We start from the raw sequence: 17,623 nt of genomic DNA on the forward strand, positions 1-17,623 counted from the left end.
GCAATCTTGATTCCAGCTTGTGCTTCTTCCAGCAAGGGACAAAATGAAAAATGACATTAAGAAATGAATTCCATTTTCATTAGCTTATTCAAAAAGAATAAAACTCTTAGGAATAAATTTATCAAAGTAGTACAGAATTTACACTGAAAACTACAAAGAATTACTGAAAGAAATTTTAAAAGACATAAATAAATAAAAAGTTATTCCATATTCATGGGCTAGAAGATCTAATGTTATTAAGATGACAGTACTCCCCAAATTGATCCACAGACTCATTGCAATCCTATTCAAAAGGTGAGTTTTTTTTTTCCCAGAAATTGAGAAGATGAACCTAATATTTATATAAAAAATCAAGGAATTTATAGTAGACAAAACAACCTTGAAAATGAGAGCATATTTGAAGAACTCACATCAATTTAAAAACTTACTACAAAGCCTTTAATTAAGACAGTGTGGTACTAACATAAGTATAAATATATACATCAATAGAGAGGATTGAAAATCTGGAAAGAAACCCTCACAATCACAGTAAATGGTTTGCTACAATGGGACATAGAGAATTTAAGGAGGTAAAATGAATCTTTTCAACAAATGATGCTAAGACAACTTGGTAGCCAATGTGAAAAAGTGAAGTTGGACCCCCTCTCTCACCCCATATACAAAAATTAACTGAAAATGGATCACACACTTAAATATGAGAGTTGAAACTGTAAAAGTTTTGGAAGAAAACATAGGAGTACATCTTTTTGACTTTGTTAGACAATAGATTCTTAGATATGACATCAAAAGTACAAGTGACATTGGAAAAATAGATAACATGGGCTTAATCATAATTAAAGCTCTGTACTGAAAGAATACAATCAAGAAAAAGGAAAGATAATAACCCACAAACTGAGAGAAAATCATATATTTGATAAGGGACTTGCATCTGAATTATAGAAACAAAAACTCGTACTATTCAAAAAATAAAATGACAACCCAATTAAATAATGGATACAAGATCTGAATGGACATTTCTCTGAAGAAAATATGCAAGTACCAATGAGCATATGCAACGATCTTTAAATATTCAGTTCAGTTCAGTCACTCAGTCGAGTCCGACTCTTTGCGACCCCCTGAATCGCAGCACGCCAGGCCTCCCTGTCCCTCACCAACTCCCAGAGTTCACCCAGACTCATGTCAATCGAGTCAGTGATGCCATCCAGCCATCTCATCCTCTGTCGTCCCCTTCTCCTCTTGCCCCCAATCCCTCCCAGCATCAGAGTCTTTGCCAATGAGTCAATTCGTCGCTGAGGTGGCCAAAGTATTGGAGTTTCAGCTTTAGCATCATTCCCTCCAAAGAACACCCAGGGCTGATCTCCTTCAGAATGGACTGGTTGGATCTCCTTGCAGTCCAAGGGACTCTCAAAAGTCTTCTCCAACACCACACTTCAGAAGCATCCATTCTTTGGCTCTCAGCCTTCTTCACAGTCCAACTCTCACATCCATACATGATCACAGGGAAAACCATAGCCTTGACTAGACGGACCTTTGTTGGCAAAGTAATGTCTCTGCTTTTGAATATGCTATCTAGGTTGGTGAAAACTTTCCTTCCAAGGAGTGTCTTTTAATTTCATGGCTGCAGTCACCATCTGCAGTGATTTTGGAGCCCAAAAAAATAAAGTCTGACACTGTTTCCACTGTTTCCCCATCTATTTCCCATGAAGTGATGGGACCGGATGCCATGATCTTCATTTTCTGAATGTTGAGCTTTAAGCCAACTTTTTCACTCTCCACTTTCACTTTCATCAAGAGGCTTTTGAGTTCCTCTTCCCTTTCTGCCATAAGGGTGGTATCATCTGCATATCTGAGGTTATTGATATTTCTCCCGGCAATCTTGATTCCAGCTTGTGCTTCTTCCAGTCCTGCGTTTCTCATGATGTACTCTGCATATAAGTTAAATAAACAAGGTGACAATATACAGCCTCAACGTACTCCTTTTCGTATTTGGAACCAGTCTGTTGTTCCATGTCCAGTTCTAACTGTTGCTTCCTGACCTGCATACAGATTTCTCAAGAGGCAGGTCAGGTGGTCTGGTATTCCCATCTCTTGAAGAATTTTCCACAGTCTATTGTGATCCACACAGTCAAAGGCTTTGGCATAGTCAATAAAGCAGAAATAGATGCTTTTCTGGAACTCTCTTGCTTTTTCCATGATCCAGTGGATGTTGGCAATTTGATCTCTGGTTCCTCTGCCTTTTCTAAAACCAGCTTGAACATCAGGAAGTTCACGGTTCACATATTGCTGAAGCCTGGCTTGGAGAATTTTGACCATTACTTTACTAGCATGTGAGATGAGTGCAATTGTGCAGTAGTTTGAGCATTCTTTGGCATTGCCTTTCTTTGGGATTGGAATGAAAACTAACCTTTTCCAGTCCTGTGGCCACTGCTGAGTTTTCCAAATTTGCTGGCATATTGAATGCAACACTTTCACAGCATCATCTTTCAGGATTTGAAATAACTCTACTGGAATTCCATCACCTCCACTAGCTTTGTTCGTAGTGATGCTTTCTAAGGCCCACTTGACTTCACATTCCAGGATGTCTGGCTCTAGGTCAGTGATCACACCATCATGATTATCTGGGTCGTGAAGATCTTTTTTGTATAGTTCTTCTGTGTATTCTTGCCATCTCTTCTTAATATCTTCTGCTTCTGTTAGGTCCATACCATTTCTGTCCTTTATCGAGCCCATCTTTGCATGAAATGTTCCCTTGGTATCTCTGATTTTCTTGAAGAGATCTCTCGTCTTTCCCATTCTGTTGTTTTCCTCTATTTCTTTGCATTGATCACTGAAGAAGGCTTTCTTATGTCTTCTTGCTATTCTTTGGAACTCTGCATTCAGATACTTATATCTTTCCTTTTCTCCTTTGCTTTTCACTTCTCTTCTTTTCCCAGCTATTTGTAAGGCCTCCCCAGACAGCCATTTTGCTGTTTTGCATTTCTTTTCCGTGGGGATGGTCTTGATCCCTGTCTCCTGTACAATGTCACGAACCTCATTCCATAGTTCATCAGGCACTCTGTCTATCAGATCTAGGCCCTTAAATCTATTTCTCACTTCTGCTGTATAATCATAAGGGATTTGATTTAGGTTATACCTGAATAGTCCAGTGGTTTTCCCTACTTTCTTCAATTTAAGTCTGAATTTGGCAATAAGGAGTTCATGGTCTGAGCCAGTCAGCTCCTGGTCTTGTTTTTGCTGACTGTATAGAGCTTCTCCATCTTTGGCTGCAAAGAATATAATCAATCTGATTTTGGTGTTGACCATCTGGTGATGTCCATGTATGGAGTCTTCTCTTGTGTTGTTGGAAGAGGGTGTTTGCCATGACCAGTGCATTTTCTTGGCAAATCTCTATTAGTCTTTGCCCTGCTTCATTCCATATTCCAAGGCCAAATTTGCCTGTTACTCCAGGTGTTTCTTGACTTCCTCCTTTTGCATTCCAGTCCCCTATAATGAAAAGGACATCTTTTTTGGGTGTTAGTCCTAAAAGGTCTTGTAGGTCTTCATAGAACCGTTGAACTTCAGCTTCTTCAGCATTACTGGTGGGAGCATAGACTTGGATTTCTGTGATATTGAATGGTTTGCCTTGGAAACGAACAGAGATCATTCTGTCGTTTTTGAGATTGCATCCAAGTACTGCATTTCGGACTCTTTTGTTGACCATGATGGCTACTCCATTTCTTCTGAGGGATTCCTGCCCGCAGTAGTAGATATATTGGTCATCTGAGTTAAATTCACCCATTCCAGTCCATTTCAGTTCACTGATTCCTAGAATGTCAACATTCACTCTTGCCATCTCTTGTTTGACCACTTCCAATTTGCCTTGATTCATGGACCTGACATTCCAGGTTCCTATGCAATATTGCTCTTTACAGCATTGGACCTTGCTTCTATCACCAGTCACATCCACAGCTGGGTATTCTTTTTGCTTTGGCTCCATCCCTTCATTCTTTCTGGAGTTATTTCTCCACCGATCTCCAGTAGCATATGGGGCACCTACTCACCTGGGGAGTTTCTCTTTCAGTATCCTATCATTTTGCCTTTTCATACTGTTCATGGGGTTCTCAAGGCAAGAATACTGAAGTGGTTTGCCATTCCCTTCTCCAGTGGACCACATTCTGTCAGATCTCTCCACCATGACCCGCCCATCTTGGGTTGCCCCACCGGCATGGCTTAGTTTCATTGAGTTAGACAAGGCTGTGGTCCTAGTGTGATTAGATTGACTAGTTTTCTGTGATTATGGTTTCAGTGTGTCTGCCCTCTGATGCCCTCTTGCAACACCTACCCTCTTACTTGGGTTTCTCTTACCTTGGGCGTGGGGTATCTCTTCATGGCTGCTCCAGCAAAGCGCAGCCACTGCTCCTTACCTTGGATGAGGGGTATCTCCTCACCGCCGCCCTTCCTAACCTTCAACGTGGGATAGCTCCTCTAGGCCCTCCTGTGCCCGCGCAGCCACGGCTCCTTGGACTTGGGGTTGGTCCTCCCCACCGCTGCCCCTGGCCTCAGGCTTGGGGTAGCTCCTCCCAGCCGCTGCCCCTGACCTCCGACGCGAGGTAACTCCTCTCGTCGCTGCCCTGACTTCAGAGGCGGGTTAGCGCCCCTTGGACACCCCCGCTGACCTCAGACGCGGGGTAGCTCCTCTCAGCCGGTAAATGCAAATGAAAATTATACTGAGCTATCATTCAACACCCATTAAGACAGCTATAATAAAAAGACCAGACAATAACAAGTTGGGAAAGGCATGGAGAAGTGAGACTTCTTACGCACTACTGGTGAGAAATTAAAATTTTGAAGACACTCTGAAAAATGGTCTGGCAGTTAGTTCCTCAAATGATTAGGCAGAGTTACTATACTATGTGATCTTATAATTCCTCTCCTAGATACATACCCACAGAGAAGGCAATGGCACCCCACTCCAGTACTGTTCCTGGAAAATCCCATGGACAGAGGAGCCTGGTAGGAAACGACTGAGCAACTTCACTTTCACTTTCACTTTTCAGTTTCATGCATTGGAGAAGGAAATGGCAACCCACTCCAGTGTTCTTGCCTGGAGAATCCCAGGGACAGCGGAGCCTGGTGGGCTGCCGTCTATGGGGTCGCACAGAGTCGGACACGACTGAAGCGACTTAGCAGCAGCAGCAGATACATACAGAGAAATGAAAATATATGTTCACACTAAAATTTGTCTATCAGTGTTCATAGCAGCTTGTTTCTAATGGCCAAAAACCAGAAACAACTCATATGTCCATCAGCTGGTAAATGGATATGTAAAATGTGATATATCCATCCATAATATGAAATATTCCTGAGCCATAAAAATAAATAATATATTACAGCATGAATAAACTTTGAAAACATTGTACTAACAATGAAACAAGTGAAAGAAGTGAGTGAAATGACCAAGCGTTGTATAATCCCATGTATATGAAATGCCTAGAATAGGCAAATATATAGAGACAGAAATTAGATTAGTCATTGCTGAGAGGTGGAGGATTTTATTGTAGTGGGTGGAGAATAACTCTTCATTCATATTGATTTCTTTTGCGAGTGGTGAAGATGTGCTAAAATTGTGGCGATGGCTACAGACTTTTGAATACACTGAAAACCATGGAATTGTACCTTTTAAATGGGTGAATTGTGTTATATGTAAATTACATCTCAAGAAGTTTATATATAGAAGAGAATATGCTAGCTCTAAGAGGATGGTTGATCAACAGCTACAAGAATAACAAAACACGCCTGGGGTTACATTTAGCTCACATATCACCGATTTGTCCTTTAGGATTTTCATTTTATGTCAGAGAAGTCTCACTCAGAAACAAAGGGATTAATGTTCAGTATGTAGAACCAACATGTGACTGGAGTTGACTAGATAGCCATCTATCTGTCTAAGCTGATCAACATTGTGAGGAGATGGGAACAAAAGTTACGCCTAACTGACTCAGGTGGACAAGAAGAAAGAGTCGGTTGCTAATTCCAAACTTAACACAGTCTAAAGACTAAAACTGCCTCCTTAGCAAGGACACCTGATCTTCTGAACTTAGAAGGAAAGAAGGTCTTGTGATGAGCAAGAAGTGTAGGCTTCAAATAGGATCGGGTACAAATTCAGGCTCTGTCAACTGTCACTGTAACCTCAGAATTCCTCGGCCTCGATTGTCTTATCTATAAGGGAAGACAACATAGCTATCCTGAAAAATTTGGGAGGACTGTTAAAATATGGTTATAAAATGCCTAGCCTGTTAAAGGTACTCAGAAATTAATTTTTTTTTCCTTTTATGTGGCAGGAAACCTAGCCAGAGTGTAAGATAATACAAAATACAAGAAAATATTTCTTTAAATTCATTAGCATAGACCCCAATATATCATTCTGTTCTGTACTGGTATTCCTTCCTTTAAAAAAATTCACAAGTACACTCCTCCTGTATTCTGCAGGAAGCATAGTTTACTATCAACATGATGGTATTTGATTGAGAAAATCATGTTATTAATATTTCATTTAAAGAGGAAAGGAAAACTCCCTACCACTGCTATTACTACTACCAAATAGCATCAACCCACAGCTTCTGGATTTCAAACTAAGTTGATTGGGAAGGATAAAGAAAATTATTTGCCCAGAAAAAAGTAAAATTCAGATTCAAACCTAAACGTGGTTCCAAACCCTGTGAGTGCAGTCAAACGCTGCAAAGGAGAGGAACAAGGTATTCCAGGAGAATACAGAACAAGAGGACCTCGCTTGGTCCAATTGGCTCTTAAAGTAGCTGCATTACTGTTTTTGCTTCCTCCAACCCCTCCCCACCAAATGGTTTGAAACTGGCCTTTGTGAAGTTGGTCTTTCAAACAATCATTTGCTGCCTCTAACACGTTTTAAATGGCTGTCTTGGTAAAAGTGAAATCAATATTCTTTCAGCCTGGGCTTTTAGCAGATAATGTCTCCCCATAAATCAGGGGCATAATGACATTGGAATAATTCATCATCTCATTACATTTACATATGATGCGCCACATTGTTCTGAGGCGAAGGTTATCTTCCCTGCCTGGGATTCCATCCAGAAACAAATAAAAACCAAGGAACCTGATGATTTCATGGTCCGTTTATAGATGCTATTGTGGATCAGTTTTCTGTCCATCAGCTACTTTTTCTTTACAGCCCTTCTGTGCACACACTGCAGGAATATATCCTTCCAGCCTAAGAATTTCAATAACATTTAAAACTTTGTGAAAATGCATCTGTCTGGGTTGAAAATGTTTTCTGTACTCTCGACTTCTTTTTATATCTGTGCCAGTTCCAAGGTCATTAGTAAAAAATAGTCAAGTATTTATTGAGCACCTGCTATGTTTCAAGTATGACCCTGGATGCTGGGGCTTATGTGTGTGTGTGTGTGTGTGTGTGTGTGTGTGTGTGTGTGTATGAATTTGCTGCTGTCATTGAGCTTAGCATAGTATGGGGAAAGATGACAAAGAACTCTTCACAAATATTCATACTATCTTTGCTAGTAGTAAGGATGCTATTGATGAAGGACCCTCTAGACTGGTGTAGTGGGGCATAGATTATGGAAGGCATCCCTGAGAGTGGTGTTTAGGGTAACACTTAACAGTTAGATATTGCAATCACAGCATTCCAGACAGAAGGAACATCATATCTCTTAATCAATAATATAAATAGGAGAAGGAGTGAATGAATGATAGGGCAATAACCAAAAAGTGGTCTAATAAATAAATAGCTCAGATAATGGCTATAAATTTTGAGGACCTACTCTTTTTCTACTCAAGGAGAATTGAATTAGTAAAATGTCAATGAAGGCGTGGGTAGGCCTGTGGCATTACCACTTCACCTCCAACTCTTACCAATTATACAGACTGCTGGAATCCTGACCTGGATAAAGTACTTAGAGAAAAACAGACTTGAGTGTGAATTTCAGAGTTACACCTTATGGATGACTTGGTCCAAGGTTTCCTTGGGTGAATTACTTTCTTAATCACAATTTCTTCCATTGTAAAATGGGAATTACATATGAGATCCTCTTAAGGCTGCTGTGGAGATAAGAGATCATGAATGTTCAAGTAGAAAAATACAGGAGTTAAGCAAGGCTGGGTTTCTGAGAAGATTGCATTTGAATATCTTCTGGGCCACCATTTAGCCATGTGACCTTGAGCAAATTTCATAATAGTTTTGCTATAACACAGCATGCTTGCTTGTGTGCATGCTATGTTGCTTCAGTCGTGTCTGACTCTTTGCGACCCCATGGACTGTAGCCTGCCAGGCTCCTCTCTCTGTGGGATTCTTCAGGCAAGTATACTGCAGTGGGTTGCCATGCCCTCCTCCAGGGGATCTTCCTGACCCGGGGATCAAACCTGTGTTTTATACATCTCCTGCCTTGACGGATGGGTCCTTTACCACTATCACCATCTGGGAAGCCCTATAACACAGCATGTGTGTTCCTAAAAATCATCGTGCTTTGCAAAAGTGGGCAAAAGACAAATCACGGAGCTTATGGAGAAAATCGAGGCTAGGGCCACAAGGCAAAAACTTGTCAGTGATACAGAAAACATAGTCTAACAACAGTAGACAGTTTACAGGCGTTCAGTAGCTAGGAAATACATTAATCCTATAAATACTGCACTTTGCCCTGAAAAGGATCAGGAGTTTGCTTGTGGGTGCTGAATGGGCTGCAGTCTTTGAACACTTATGAAGTGGTGGAAGCAGGTTTATCAGAAATGGGACAGAAAGTTGTAGCACCAGCTGTAGACAGAGTGGCTTGTAACACCTGTGGTGAACTGAGATGAATGGGGAATACTTGAGAGATGTGCAGGTGTGTGTTTTGCATATTTCCTTGCAGTCCACTTCAACCAAGTGTAGGTTCTGCATTCACCCAATGTTTCTCCCAGTGAGAATTGAGCATCTGCAAACACAAGCATCACAAATTCACATTAGGCTCAACCTGTCCCCTAAAGCTTCACTTAGGTTGAAACACATGCGCATTGTAGCAGAACTGAATGTGTGTATCCTTGCTCTGCCTCAGTTCTCCCATCTATATAAATGGGGATGATCCTAAAGTCAAACTCTGAGGGATAGTATGATCTTTTTGTGTAATGGTAGGTTAAAATGAAATTTTCTTTTCTTTAAAATTTTTAATGGAAGATAATTGGAGAAGGTAATGGCACCCCACTCCAGTACTCTTGCCTGGAAAATCCCATGGACGGAGGAGCCTGGTAGGCTGCAGTCCATGGGGTCACTAAGAGTTGGACACGACTGAGTGACTTCACTTTGACTTTTCACTTTCATGCATTGGAGGAGGAAATGGCAACCCACTCCAGTGTTCTTGCCTGGAGAATCCCATGGATGGGGGAGCCTGGTGGGCTGCCATCTATGGGGTCGCACAGAGTCGGACACGACTGAAGCGACTTAGCAGTAGCAGCAATTGGTTTACAATGTGTTTCTGCTGTACAACAACATGAATCAACTGTAAGTTTATATATATCCCCTCCCTCTTGACCCTCCCTCCCGGATATAATGATCTTAACTACACCAGATGTTGCCATTATAAAATGCCCAGTATTGGGCCTGACATACAGGTATGGTGCCTTTTCCCTAAGCATTTGACATTTCATGTTGCATTAAATTTGATTTTGACTAGAAGCCAAGTATTGCTTCTGTTGAGTGAATGTTGACCTTGTTGTCAACAAAGCTTGACAGAAGCACATGCTCCTGAACCCCCAAGATACATGCATAGAGTCTTCCTGCTCCTCAAAGAAATAGGCCTGATGAGGGAGAGAGAGAATGGGAGAATGGCTTCTGTGGACTCGGGGAAGGGCCTCAGACCAGCAGGGGAGTGCTTCACAGCTCACCTCAAGGGGAATCCTGTTAGCTATGGCTTCAGCTCCAGCTGTTCCTGCCTGTGGGCTAGGGTGAGTCACCTAAGCACTCTTTCACTATAATCTGCTTCTTGGTGACTCTGTACACTGAGCTTGAGTTCCAGAGGTTTTCCTATCAATGATTACAGTTGGCTCAGCCTGTGCTGAAACCCAGATAGGTAATTTTATCTTTCATCTGTCCTCCTTTTGGGTAGTTGCAGACAGCTGGGTAGGAAGGAATATAAGGGACCATGATTCACAGGGTGTGGTGGGCTGAACTGGAAAACAGAGAGCACAGGCTTGCATGAGATGCATGCTGGTTGCATGCCGGAAATTCACAAGGCATGGGTGCAGGCTGCTGTGTGCACTCGTTTCCTGGAGTTTGCATCGAGGTGCATCTCCTGCAAGCTCCTGAGTCATGTACACTGGCTGTTTCCACCCCCAGCTGTTTATGTTTAGGGGCCACAGAGCTGCCTCCTCCCTGGCCCCGATCCCCAGAATGCCATCTCTTAGTTGATATGTCCTGCTGTCCTTCCAGGAGTGACTTCAACCCCAACACCTCCATGCCTCTTTCTCTCATCACTTCTGACTCTGAAAGCATCCCCCAACAGTTATTATTAGCTTCTCGATACTTTGTCTTGTTCATCTCTGTGACCTCCAGCTCTCTTTTTGTTGTGTTTTATTGTACCCATATCTCCTATCACCTCAACTCAGAACAGAATGGTGGTATGATTAAGAGCAACAGACTCTGGAGACAGACAGATCTGGGCTGGAATTCTACTACTTCTGCTTAGAAGTAGAAAGATAGTTCATTTTTCTAAATTTTAGTTCTCTTATCTACAAAATTGGAGAAGGAATACTTTTATCCTTAGTGTTGCTATAAGGATTAAGCAACATAGAATCTTTGAAACACTCAACACAGACTAAATACTCCATAAATGTAGCTGTTGTGATCATCAGCAAGTTTTACTTCTTCCAAACAATGGGAGTGGCTTCATGGAGCTAAATCCACCCAGAAGGAAATGCACAAATATTTATCAAATGAATGAAATGATCACTTGTCATTAATGTTGAGTGTTCCACTTCATATATTTTTAGGTGAATGTTTCATTTATTCATTCTTATGAATTGTCCCATCTGTGTCAGACAAAAAAGTGGGGATAGGAATAAACAGGCTAGATAGTCACTGCTCTTCCTGGAATCTTAAATGTAGCAGAAGAAATGAGTTACAGGAAATTACCTATCCTTGATTTCCCCCCCTAGGAAATTGTCTCTTGATGATTTTTGGCATTACTGTGCAAAAATCTATATTTTGACTAGCAAAATGATGCATTACATAGGCAAAATATTGGTGAAATAATGTGCAAACACCAAATGATGAGCCCTGGAAATAAATTAGACAATATCACTAAAAGTCAACTGCCAAAACGGTCTGCATCTTGACCTTGGCTTTAATGAGGTTTACAGTCTGTAGGGTTTTACATTTTAATTAGAGGCTGCCTTAACCATTTTGACTGGATTCCCTATTTAACATAAAGGTCCTAGTCACATTCAAGAAACATAGATGAATGGTTTGGTAATGAAGGGATTAGCTGAAGTGAAAGGAAGTATATCATGTAGAACAGTGTGCCTCAAAGTATACATTCCTGGGGACTGTACCCAGTATTTTTTTTTTTAAGCAAGTATCTTCAGTTAATTCTAACATAGGTAGTATACATAGACCACAGTTTGAGATGTACTGCTTTAGAGAAAGTAGGTAGATTGGTTTCTGAGTTGTAAGTTATAAGTTCAAAATTGATATGAGTAAAAGTGCCAGGGACTAAGAACCGGGATCAGAGTAAATTTGTACTGTGGGAATATTCAGGTGACATAATGACTTGAAAGTTTGAATTACAATCTAGATTGCTCAAAATTTGCATTTTCACAAGTCCAGAAAAGTATTAAATCTACTTGCCTAGATTTTTACTTTATTAACTCAACCTCAATCCACAATGCCTCTATAAAACTTTCTTAACAGAAATACTGAAAAGACTGCCCTTAAGAAATTTACAGTTGATCTGGAACTTTGTTCATATGAAACTTTTAAATATCAGCATTTGCTGGTAGATAACTACTCATTAATGTGAGCCCCAGAAATAATCCATGTAATGGGAATTCAGAAGTAGAAGGAATCTAGTCCAGCTAGAAGGGTTAGTATCAGTCCAAATATATATTATCATGTGTAAAATAGCTAGTGGGAAGTTGCTGTATAGCATAGGGAGCTTAGCCTGGTGCTCTGTGGTAACCTGCTGCTGCTAGGCTGCTTCAGTCATGTCCGACTCTGTGCAACCCAATAGATGGCAGCCCACCAGGCTCCCCGCCCCTGGGATTCTCCAGGCAAGAACACTGGAGTGGGTTGCCATTTCCTTCTCCAGTGCATGCATGCATGCTAAGTCACTTCAGTCGTGTCCGACTCTGTGCGACCCCATGGACAGCAGCCCACCGGGCTCCTCTGTCCACGGAATTCTCTAGGCAAGAGTACTGGAGTGGGTTGCCATTTCCTTCTCCACTGCGGCAACCTAGAGGAGTGGAATAGGGGATGGAGGTGGGAGAGAGTTTCAAGAGGGAGGGGGTATACATATACTTCCAGCTGATTGATGTTGTACAGCAGAAACAGGAATAACATTGTAAAACAATTATCCTCTAATTAAAAATAAAGTTTAAAACAGATGAGGGAATGAGTTTACTAAGCTCTGAAAAAGGATTAAGTATGTATCTTTGAAGAAGGTGAGAACAGGGCATCCCAGATAGGAACCACAGTATGAACTGTGAGGAAATTCATAGGTATTTCCATTAGACTTTGGTTCTCAACCACTAGGAGGTTTTTTGAAAATTTGTGGGGACTATTTGGATTGTCACATTTGAGGGGATCAGATCAGATCAGATCAGTCAGTCGCTCAGTCGTGTCCGACTCTTTGTGACCCCATGAATCGCAGCACGCCAGGCCTCCCTGTCCATCACCAACTCTACTGGCATTTAAGTGGGGGTGGTAGGTGTGTAATATAGACACACAAAATGAGAAATTTTCCCAAGTCCTGTATGATTTTCACATATTCTGTTGGACACTTAATTTGATTGAAAAACCTGCATATGATTATCTTATGTAGAACCTAGACTAAAAAAGATATTAGACAGATAGAAAGATAATGGTTTAATAATACTTTTTTCCAGGAATGTAACTACAGAAGGTAGGTTATAGTTGATTACCTTCAGAGATTAACCAAGAATTGTTCACCATTTCAGAAAATCATATGACTGATGGCAATACAAACATATGGAACTTTGGGTTTGTGTATCAGTTTGAGTTTGTAGCTGTCACACTCATGGTAATTCTCTGCATGTATATATGAATATATGTATTTGGCTCTCATTTCAAAATGTTAAATGGAAAGGGAAAGAATAGCTACATCCTATGAGTACTGTAACTTTTTTTAAATCCACAATGATTTGATAAAAGAGGCTGAAGCATAAGTATATCTTTTAGTATAATCATGCCTGGGCACTTATTTTTTTTAATGTGTTATAGTAATTAATTAATTTTTAATTAATTAATTTTTTCTTGGTCCTCTGTAATGTACTGGAGTCATCATGTTATTTAATATTTTTCAAATTATGTGTGTAGGTTGGTTTTGTTAGCAACTATTTGTAATAGAAATTGGATGTGAGGTTTGATAAGTATAAAAGCCTCCCAGATCAAGACATCAAGCCTGAGAATTACAAAGACATATTTGCTTACATTCAGTGGTAGCAGGCAGGGGGCAGGGGGTGGGGGTTGGGGGCTGGGATGGGTTTTGTTGAAGAGGTGAACCTTTGTTCAACCTTTGATCTTACCTCCCCAGGGCCATAGTAATACTTGCCCAGATATATCAATTTTTAGTAATCTATTTTAGCAACTGATAGAAAGGTCTTCTAATATTTTTTGCAATGCTTAAATAATGTATATCTGATATGCAACTTTATAGATAACAGACTTGGCCAAGAAAATGGCTGTTGTATTACTGCCTCATCAGCATTTTCAGTGGTTCAAAATGTTTTCCTCATGTTTAGAAACCACAGCGTCAGACAGGTTTCCCCTAAGACGATTTATCTGAATAAGCCATTTTAGTGATAAGGGAAGAACACAAGCCAACAGTTGCCCCCCTCCTTTTTTCTCTTTGGTTTATGTTCTTAAGCTCCACAGAGCTTCTTTTTCCAAACTAAGTCAGTCTTCCCCCACCCACTGACAGATGTCTGATGCTTCCCAGAACTCCCTGCTTCTCCAGAAACTATCCCTCAGGCTGGTCTCAGGGCCACTGAAACCGAACTCTGGCAAGAGGGAGAAATCACATATTTCCTTAAGGACATAATGCAATGACAAGGCACGGGGCTGCGTGTCTAGCAGTTGGGGCTAGAAGTTGTTCATAAATGTTAGAAAACTGGTGTCAGGGTAAATCCTAGGACTGGTTTCTCCACGTCAGATTCTGCCAGGAGCAAATAAACGTACTGCTTATTGTCACTTAGGAAACAAGTATCTTTTTATATGTCATTTTAAGAAACAAAAGAATGAAGCCATAAATCAAAAGTCATTGGTTATGGACACACGAGTTGTGTGTATTGCTGTTAGGTGTTTAATAAAAGGATCATCTAGATCCTGTCACAAAGATCCCTGGTCATTATCTGAGATGAGGGCTATCTGTCTTGTGGGATAAATTACCAGGAAATAGCAAATACGGTGCTCTTTTTATGCTGGGATTGCAGCCAGTTGCCATGATTGCTGTTCTTGGGTCTGCAGGACCTGTTAAGAAGGCCCTGTTTACACCTCAAATGGTATGTTAAATAAATAAATAAATACAGCACACTCATGGAAAGAACAGTTTTGATTGGTCTGAAGAAACAGCCATTTTCATCTAGGAAATGCTTTTTGTAATGTGATCCTCTCAGGAATTTCAATCTAAGAATCATTTTAGGAGGGCTGCCTAGTACTGAGTATATCAAATGGGCTGCCTCATTTGGGTTTGGGTTTTGGTTTTCTAGGAAGCTATTTTGGCATCTCATAGACTAACATTTTCAAGGGGACAATAGTCAACAGTATGATTGTGTTTAAGAGCGTGGGCTTTGCAGGCAAATAAACTTGAATTTGAATCCACAGGCTCTACTCATAAACTGGGCACCTTTGGGATGTTAATGTAAAAGCAACAGTGTATTATAAAGAAATGTTAGGCATACATAAAATTAAAGAAAATGGTAAAATAAACTCTCATATACCCATCACCCTGCTTCAAAACTGTCAACATTTTGAGTAAATTAACCATGTTCTCAGCAGTAAAATGAGAGTGATAATAATTCCCATGCCCAAGAATTCTTGTAAGGATTATAAAAGTAATAGTATATATAACCTTTTAGCCCAAAGGCTGGCATGCAATAAATGCTCCAAAAGTTTATTCAAATGTAAACCAAGAATATCCTTGGTTTCAATAGGCAGCCACCTATGCTGAATGAAAAGTAGGATCTTTGTGGTTTTACTGGCCTTTAGGAATTTCACAAAACATACAAGCCCTTAGTATGAAATGATTAGATCTTACATTTAAAAAGTAAACCCCCAAATAGTGCAGGATTCTGATGCTTACCTAACTAGGTTTGAGTCTCAGTGAACATTCCACATGACTCATGAATCACAAAAAAAGATTTCTTAGGGTGATAACACTGTCCTTGATAAAACAACGGGTACAATAAAACAACAGGTTTATGGCTAGAACATCTTACTCTAAGGAAAGAATAGCCGTTTTCCTTAAATCTCAGGCCACCAGCACTAGGACTAAAAATAGTCCTGCCGATTTCCTTTTGGCTGGTCTCAAAAGTCTTCACAGTAGCCAGTGAAAGCATTCATCTGGCATCAGAAATAGTTGTTGCACTCTGGTTAGCATGAGAAACTATTTGCTGAGCTTCAATATTCAGAGTGATTAATTTGCAGAAGCTCCCTGTCAATTAGATGGGGCAGGCCTGCATGGAGAGGTAGCTGGGAAGACTCGTTTTGGAAGATGAAGAATGAGCTAGGAACCCATTTTGCTTTGCAGAGCAACTTGAAAAATAAAAATAAGGTAGGGTGGTTTCACACTTCTTTTGTGGGGACCATTATGACCTTCAAAGAGTTATTGGACAGGATAAAGAAAGATGTGGAATTTTAAAATTCAGAATTCGAGTTTTTTAAAGTTTGGACTCAACAGCAAGTTAATTTTAAAAGGAGAGTTATACTATAGACCACACACTGTTAAGAGTTCAGTTCTGCCACTTAAACTTCAGATCTTGGATAAATTTCTTCATCCATCCTAGCGTCAGTTTCCTTGTCTATAAAGTCAGGATGATATTTTCCCTTCCATGAGGGTTTTACCAGGGTAGAAGAGCTAACACAGGTCAATGCACGCACACTGCTTTATAATACCAGAAGTACAGCCTTGCATCATTACTGTCATCATCATGATATTATTGTTTTTCTCATGAGTTGATTAGTAATGTTACTGGATGTGGTAGCAGTGCTCAAGGACAGTGTGTTGCCTTTAACTTGGCAAAAGCTGGATAATGGACTTGATATAGAGATCTTGATTCACTCTTTGCATGGTTTCCTTGTACCAAATGGCAAACAATCCATGCATATATCCAACGTCTTCTCTTTGGCATCTGATTTGTTAATTCTACTTGAAACAAGAGTCAAGGCTTATCTGGAAGAGTGGGAGTTTAAAACCAACGATAAAGTCTGATTCTTTTGATTTTGATCCTAGCCCAGGGCCTGTTACGAAGCAAGTGTTCAAAGCTGATTTGTTGAATGAATGAATAAATGAGTGAATGAAAACGTTATACATTTATGTTATCTATTCCAGTATTTATTTTTTCCTTAAGGAATAGTGGTATGCCATGCTTTACTTTTTTCTTATGTTTGATTTATCTGCATATCTAAACAAAACCAACCTATTCAATTCATATATTTTCCCCTTGTTTTATAATGCATCTCTTGTTTTTATTTAATTAGGAGCTATACATCAAAAACTTGGGAGTATTTTATCTTACTTTTTTTAAAATTAGATTATTGAAGTGTAGCTGATTTACAATGTATTAATATCTGCTGTACAGCAAATGATTCAGGTATCCATATATTATACATTCTTTTTCACTATGGTTTATCACAGAGTATTGAATATAGTTCCCTGCACCATACAACACGACCTTGTTGTTTATTCTGTATGTAATAGTTTACATCTGCTAACCCCAAATTCCCAATCTATCCTTCCCCAGCTTCACTTCTCTCTGAGAGAACTTTAATGGCTTTTTAACATTTTTTTTTAGCTATTCTGGGTCTTCATCGCTTTTGCTCGGGTGAGTGGGAGGGAGCTGCACTTCCTTGCAGTGCTTGAGCTGCTCATTGCAGTTGCTTCACTTGTTTGGAGCACAGGCTTTAGGCACATGAGCTTCAGTATGTGCAGCACATGGGCTCGGTGATTGCAGCTCTCAAGCTCCAGAGTGTGGTCTCAAAAGTTGTGGTGCAGGGACTTTAGTTGCCCTGTGGCATATGGAATCTTCCCAGACCAGGGATCAAACCTGTGTCCCCTGCATTGGCAGGCAGGTTCTTATCCACTGCACCGCCAGAGAAGTCTGTGCTCTGAGTTAGGTACAGTGCCTAACTCATGTTAAGCAATTAACACATTATAATAGTGACTGCAGTGGA

Source organism: Bos grunniens, chromosome 22, assembly GCF_055505025.1.
Source record: "Bos grunniens cultivar Pamir isolate PY7600 chromosome 22, Bosgru_T2T1.0, whole genome shotgun sequence".
NCBI lineage: Eukaryota > Metazoa > Chordata > Mammalia > Artiodactyla > Bovidae > Bos > Bos grunniens.